General features: G+C 39.7%; 1 pseudogene; it reads right to left on the bottom strand.

Moving 5' to 3' along the window:
* Positions 1 to 326: 326 nt before the first annotated feature.
* On the bottom strand, positions 327 to 420 carry LOC147504237 (small nucleolar RNA R71; annotated as a pseudogene).
* Between the last annotated feature and the right edge of the window lie 7,702 nt (positions 421 to 8,122).

Consider the following 8,122-nt stretch of genomic DNA (forward strand, 5'->3'; position numbering starts at 1 on the left):
ATAGCCCCAAATCTTGCATCGTTCTAGACCCGATGGGGGATTTCGAATCCCCAAATATTTTAATTTGTTACCCATTTTTCATGGTTTAGACCATGAAAAACCTTATCAGCACATGCGTAGGATTGAACAAGTCCTTACAACATTCCATCATCCTACGGTTGGTGCGGAACAAATTAAATTGAGGGTATTCCCTTTCACCTTAGCCGATAAGGCGGCGTCTTGGTTAACTGCCCAAGCGCCTAATTCTGTGGACTAATGGGCTAAACTTGTTCAGCTGTTTATGGAACATTTTTACCCACCCCTAAAGACGGATGAGATGCTTTCCAAGATTCATTTCTTTCGACAAAATCCTCATGAATCATTTTCAGAAGCTTGGAATCGTTTCACCGATCTCCTTATAGAGTGTCCACATCATAACTTAGCGAAAGACACGTTAGTTCGTGCCTTTTTCAAAGGACTTCTACACCACCATAAAGAAGTCCTTGACATAATGAATGGGGGTAGTTTCTTAAGTAAAGGAGCCTCGGAGGCTTATAAATTTTTAGAGGATCAAACTAAGCGAAATAACAACTGGGGGGTAGTGACGATATCCAGCGCTCTGCTAGTTCTTCTAATACAGTTAAGGCCACTGGTATGTTTGAAATTAAACACAATCCCGAGCTTAAAACTCTAATCAAATCACTCACTAAAAAGGTAGAGGCCATTTCTGTTCAATAAAAGCCTATCCCCGTCATGAATGTAAATTCAAATCCATGTAGTTTCTGTTGGAGCCCTGAGCATCCCGACTTCCACTGTCCTATAGCTTATGAATAGGCTTGTTCCATTAATAGTGAACCTAACGCCCCTTGGAGACAAAATCCCAACTTCGGTTGGAGAAATAACCAACACGTCACACCTCCAGGGTACAATAATCAATAAGTTAAGCCAACGCACAGTTTTATCCAAGCTCCACCACGACAAGGGCGAGTGGTCGGGTAATTTTAATAATTACAACAACCAAGTGCAACCTCGACAAGGTCAAGTACAAGGTCAAGGTAGTTATAATAATTATAACGCTAATAGAGGTATCGTTCCCAAATAATAACTATCAAAATCCGCCCATAAATAATTCACGCGAGATAGTTCGAAATACACCACCCGTGACTACTACACCCACACAACCGGATCGTCTTGACACCTTCATACAAGTGAGCCAAAAACTTTTCCAAACCATGGCTCAATCTAACCAATAGCTTCTACAATCCGTTAATAATTTAAGCCAACAGTTGGCCCAAGATAAAGCCCAACCCAAAGGTGTGTTTCCAGGTCACGCAATACCTAATCCTAAAACAACAAACACAGCCTTTGAGGTAACCGATAATACTAGTAATGAATATGAAAATATAGGTGAGCTAAATGCCATCACCACTCTCCGTTCTGGCAGAGTGGTTGATAACAAAGTAACTATGCCTATAGTTACCCCACCGGTAGCCCCTACACCTGCTATTTTACTAGATACCGAAATAGAAACTGAAGAACCTACCACTGTAGAGGTACCAGTTACAACACAACCTAAGAAACAGGAAGCCATGGTTAAACATCCAGGTGATACCATTGTTAAATATAGACAGAAACCACCGTTTCCACAAAAATTAGCCATGTTAACTAGGGATACAAATTATGAGGAGATTAGGGACGTTTTCAAGAATCTAACTATAAACCTTCCCTTCCTCGAAGCTATTAGAAAGCTACCACACCATGCTAAGTTTCTTAATGAGTTGTGTACTATTAGGCGTAAGACAAATATACCAAAAGATGCCTTTTTAACAGAACAATTCCCAACTCTATCTGAACATAATGGAATTGTTAAGTACAAGGACCCTGGTCGTCCTACTGTACAATGCACCTTAGGAGATTCCTATACGACGACCGCGTTATTAAACCTGGGGGCTAGTGTTAACTTACTCCCGTTTTATTTGTATAGACAAATAGGTCTAGACGAGATGCAACCCACTAAAATGACGCGTTGCAATTAGGCGATCGGTCTATTAAGTATCCTAAGGGTGTGGTCGAAAAATATCTTTGGTAAAATTCAGGATTTCTACTATCCGGCTGATTTTGTCATCCTCGATCTGAGAAATTAAGCTAACGACTCTGTCCGATCATCTTAGGGCGCCCTTTCTGGGCAAACCCAATGCGCTCATTAATTGCGCGATGGTTCGATGTCCATGTCGTTTGGCCATCTTGCTGTTGAAGTAAATGTTTTTAAAACAAAGAAACATTTACCCGATTCGTCTATGGATAGAGAGGTTAGAATGATCGAGAGCTTCGCTTGAGATTATTTCAACAACACGTTCCCTGATAATCATATGCCCAAATTTCTTTCCTTTGGAAGTTCAGACTCCAACATTTTCATCCCTACACTAGTCGATACACATATTATGGATGAGGACGAGATAGATGACTTTCTCAAAGATATAGAGGACTACCATAGTAATGTGGATATGACCAATCTAGATGAGAAATTCGATGAGTTTCTTAGAGCAGGTGATGATGCACTCTATCAAGAACTACTTTACACAACATCCACCTTGACTCTCCTCCTTCCACCCTTTCAAAGGAATCTCGAGTTTGCACTCGATACTTTTGTTTCTCTTGTGCTTCATAATTTTTTAAATCCACCTAGTAAACAAATACTTCAGAAGGACAAACTATTTGACACCTTCATTTTCAGACTTGAGACAGTCCCTACCTACACCATGAATGAGTTTTGTGCTAAACCCACATCCTCATTTTCTACATGCTTTCCCTCTACAACTTATCCATATCCACCATATTCTCCACAACCATTCACTTTTCCACACTTATTCACTAGGACACCCTCCCGTTCAAAAATGAAAAAGAAGGTGAATGCTAGGTTACATTATAGGTCTATCCGACTTCGCTGTCATTTCACTAGGTTGCGTCATAGGAAATCTTGGTGCTTGATTGTGTTTGGATATGTTTTCTGTGATATTTATTTATGGAATGATCCAGAACTATTTCGGTTGTTGATATATGATAAACTACATGTTCATACATATGCTTAGATAAAGTCTCAAGTATCTGACTATAAACGACTCAATTTTTGTGTTTGGTGCATTTCCTTTCATTTCCATATATTGGTGAGTGCACCATTAAGGTAACCGGGCCCTCCCTATGGAGTGTGTGGCTGTAAGTACTGGATCTTAAGTCCACATTTAACATAATTCATGTTTTCCACTCTTGCATGTTTTCTCGGATTTTTGAGTCATGTTTCTCTATGGGGTGAATTATGTCTTTCTTGCTTATTGTTTTTCCTTATAAAAGTAAAAAAAAAAAAAAAAATATATATATATATATATATATATATATATATATATATATTTATGTTTATTCTTTTATATATATATAAAAGAATAAACATAGTAATCTAGGAAGTCTCGGGAATCTGACTTTAAAAGACCCACTTAAAAAACAAATTTTCTAAACTCTGTTGTAAAAAAATTTGTTTGGGGGTGGGGTGTTCGTGTTTTCATCCTAGAATGTTTTATGTCCCATTAGAGTTGCTTAGGCCATTGAATTGTATTTCGATTCGGGTTGACATATTCTATGAATTTATAGTTCATTCGTTCGCATAACGTATGTCATGCACGCACTTCGAGACATTTTCCACTATCTTATATGTCATCCACGGTCGGAATAGAGTGTTTTATAGATCATTAGATTGGAAATTCTCTCCTGATCATTTCCATATCTCATTCGCAAAAATCGGACCGGTAACGAAGCGGCAATATTAGTTTGAAGTTGCGCTAAAAATCGGGAAATTTGAAAATTTTGAATTGGGCTTGGGCCCAACTTCAAGACTGCAAGCGCTTTACCTGCTCCACACCAACAGTCGTCCTTCATCTTCTCAAATCGCCATTATCAAACAATAACCAAAAATTCAAAACCTAAAACCAAAAATTAAAAAAGAAACCTAATTAAACCCACGCCCACATTCAAATCAAGTTCAAATCTTCTCTAAAACCAAACCACCACCAAATCTACCAACTTACATCACCAAAAACCACCAAAAATTACAAAAATTCATGATGTCATGCCACCACCACTGTTTGTTTCATTCGGTTGACTTAAATTCCAACCCCACATCCCATTTAAACCCCCACTACATTCCAAACACTCCAATGGCTCAACAACGTCTAATTTTTCCAGAGCAAGCATTTACTGGCGACCACTTCGCGTCGTTTTACGGTGACGAAATGATTAGTAGAGACTGGAATAGGTTGTGGTACTCGACCGAAGCCTTTTACCACGAAGACTTAGTCCGACGGTTCTACAACACAAGAGAGAGTTGGAGGGGAGTAGAATTTTTGTTATGGTGGCGAAGAGGAGGAAGGAAGTAACTGCTGGGTTATTGGCTGAGATTCTAGGCATTCCACCTAGAATCCATCTGGATGCAACGTTATAGGAGTCCTAATATAATGGGGTAGAGCCATTGATGAATGTGACAGTTACCGAGAAAGGAACTACAATGTGAGCTCGCATTGTGTTCGCCAGACATCCCTTAGAACCAACCAAACTAGCCTTTGCGGCTTCGATGGATTGGTCAAATGTCCTAGGAAAGGAGAAGGTCAGCGACATCGGTCTGAACTGCCTCCACATTTTATGGATACTCCAGGAGCAGAAGTACGAGTTATGTATCTTGGAGTTTATGCTTAACATGATTAGGGGAGTAGGGAAGTCTATTGCACCTCTCTCTGTGTTGATAACCAAGATCATGCTGAAGTTGAGAGCAGCTCCGGCGTCTGATAGGATTTACCTCACCCTGCACCGAAATCCTTGTATCTATAAGGATTGTGTCCAACGAGTTTGGAGGTTGCCTGAGGATAGGGAAGAGGATGAGGAGGATGGTGGAAATGAGAATGCTTCGGAGGATGAGGAGGACTTGACTTGTTTTGATGCTGATGCCTTGGAGAGGTGTTGGTCAGATGCAGAACGCATGGCTGTGATTCATCATGGCATGCGTTCACTCAACACTATCTGTGAAGACCTCCGGACTCGACAGGCTACTATCCACCATAACTTCGAGATCCGTACCCAGCGAGAGGATGAGCGGTGGGAACAGATGAGGACTAAGCTAGAAGCTCAACTCCAGTTCTGGGCCGACATGGTTGCACGCTTCCCACCTCACGGGGATTCTCCTTCTGAGGACACACCATCGAGGCACGAGCGTCGTCGCCGAAAGACGAATGGTGCTGGCCCATCGGGAGCTCAAGAGCCATCTCCTGAGTGTGTGCCCTCCGCTACCAGTACCGACGTGGTTAGGGATAGTATAGTTTGATGTTTTTTTTATTTGTAGTTTTATTATTGTTAGTTATTTTAATGTAAGTTTTAATTCCGTAATTTGAATTTGTAGTGAAATGTACTTCGAATGAAAATTTTAATATAATGCGGTTATTTTAATTGTGCGTGGTTGTTTGATATTGATCCCACCTTCCCAAATTGTTTGGGGGTGGTGTTATCTATTCCAGCATGATTTTTATATGACCCTCGTTTTAGAAGCTATTGCGGAGTTAGGGTGAAAATATGGCCGATTAGGCATATCTATGAATAAGTATCATGGTAGGATGAAATCTCGATAAAATAGGTAGATTCTATCCTAAATTCAACCTAAAAGATACTAGGTTTGTTTTAGAATCAAGCAAATGAGTTGTTTCCGTTTTCGGGTTTGGAAATTTTAGTATTTCTAGAAACTGCCGTAAAAACTTTTTGGCAACTTCCCGATCCGTTTTAGCAACTTAAAACCTATATAAACTTCATTCATTTTACACTCACAACCCACACTACACCTAACTTCCATCACTCACCTTTCACTCCCACGTTTCCCACGTTTCGTCTCATTGTTTCGATCTTGAAGACCTCGGGCGCACTCTGCGCCTTCTGCAGGAGGGCTTTCAGCGCCTACACATTTGTCAGAATTTTGTACAGAGCGCACTCACGCCCAAGTTGAGCGCGACTCGCTCTCAAACACTAGAATTCCAAAATCATCAGAGCGCACTCGCGCCCTGACTTCCGTGGACCAGAAAAATTCTAGTTTTCTGCGGGTTGTTCCCGGGCCATTCGCAGCTATTCCAGAGCGTAATTTTGAGATGACATCTCCTACGTTGATACCGGAACAGTCTTTCGAAGATTTGTTCCAAAGCACTACTTATGGTGCTTGGTTTCGCGAGGCGATCACATACGTAGGCTGGGAACCGCTTATGGTAAGACCTGATGCACTTTATTCTCTAACACTAGCATCTTATTTTTACGATAACTGTATTTTCTTTGAGAGACCAGATGGAGAACAAGTGTTCTCCATCAACATTAATGATGAACCAATGGAAATTACCAGGTTCTTGCTAGCATTTGTTCTTGGACTTGCTATGCCCGCTGAAATACGAGACCCATGGTGCTATTGGGTAGATAATATGTATGTCTACACTTATAAGTTTTTGCATGAGTCCTATGGGGCAGGCATTTTCGGTATCGAGGACCAAGGGGAATATAACGTCGCCTTTGGTAGCCTGTCCATGAACATAGGAACTGTTATGTTTTGGATAATGCTAAATATTTTAGGGGAATGGCGTTTTTCTTCTGTGAATGATGCCATTTGCAGCGATCTTCCTTGCTTTAGCCATGGGACGTATGTGCCATGACCTTCCCCGAACCTTGATGTCTAGTTTAGCACGAGCCCATAGCATGAGGCATAAGTATCTTCTTATGCCTGTTCTAATTTCCCGTATTATGTTATGTTTCTTTCCTGTTTTTTGTACACGTTTCATTGATTGGATTACGGTTGACACTGTACGACCCACCAATAGTATTATTCGATATTTCCGTGCAATGACTTGGCAAGGGTGGAGGATACAACCTCATCAAGTTGCACCCTACACCCCGTTAGACCAAGTGACGCTTAATAGGTTAGCAATAATAGATGATAAATGGCGGGAAGCCTGGCAAATTATCATGGCATGGCAGGACGCGAGGGAACTTCACTTCTTTATAGAAGAAGATGATGAGCAGGATGATGAATAAAGCGGGAGATAAGGTAAGTTTTAATTCTAGTTAGTGTCTGCTTATGTCCCAAGCAATTTGATTCTTGTTAACCCCATAATAGGTGGAACTCTTATAGAGTTGAGTCAGTTTTGATTTCCTATATTAGTACGTTCTAACTTTGTTTTGCAGATATTCCTGAATTTCACGCATTTCAATGGTATTTTTCCTACCCTCTTTATTTAAAATACTTTGAGGACAAAGCATGCTTCTTGTTTTGGGTGGGGGGGGCATAGAAACACGTGTAATTAAGGCATCTGTTAGAATATAAATATGCATAATATGCATTTGTTTTCTAGTCGAAATTTCAAAATTCAAAAATATAAATAAATAAGTTCATGCTATACACTTAGGAATATTGGTATTGTTTTCCTTCTCTATGCTCTTATTAATCTAGAAGTCTCACGTAGCTTTTGCATTAGAATAATTTTTAGAAACCTAGGTTAATATGTAGGTAATAATCTTTGCATCTATCTATAAATATATTACATGAGTATCTATGATTGTTAGCAGTAAGTTTCTGAAATCTAGGCTAGAGTACTTATTCTACAAATCCTGTGAGAATATAGCCTAAAGCCTTATATGGGCGAAACAATTGAGAAATGACACAAGGAGAAGTAAAAGCCAGATAGAGAAATCACACGTCCACTTGCTTGATCACTATGCCATATCCTAAGCGAGAATTTAGGCCCTCTTTGGATCGATATAGCCAGAAATTCAAACCTATGAATTATTTTCCGCTAGTCGCCCCTCTGAGCCTTTCTTTAGCCTTTCATAAACCACAAATCCTTTATCCTGTTACAAAACACAACAAAATAAAAAATTCAACCTACCCAATTTAGATAAGTCTGAGAATAGAATGAGGAAGAAAGAAGAAGAGAAAAACCTGTGTAAACAAAAGTTAGTTAATTGCTTCAGAAAATAAAGAAAAGAAGTTTCCATCCAAAGAAAAAAAAAATAGAAATAAATAAAAACTCCAAAAATAGAATAAAAGGGAGTCAAAAGCCAAAGAAAAGAAAAAGAAAAA

Source organism: Coptis chinensis, chromosome 4, assembly GCF_015680905.1.
Source record: "Coptis chinensis isolate HL-2020 chromosome 4, ASM1568090v1, whole genome shotgun sequence".
Lineage (NCBI taxonomy): Eukaryota > Viridiplantae > Streptophyta > Magnoliopsida > Ranunculales > Ranunculaceae > Coptis > Coptis chinensis.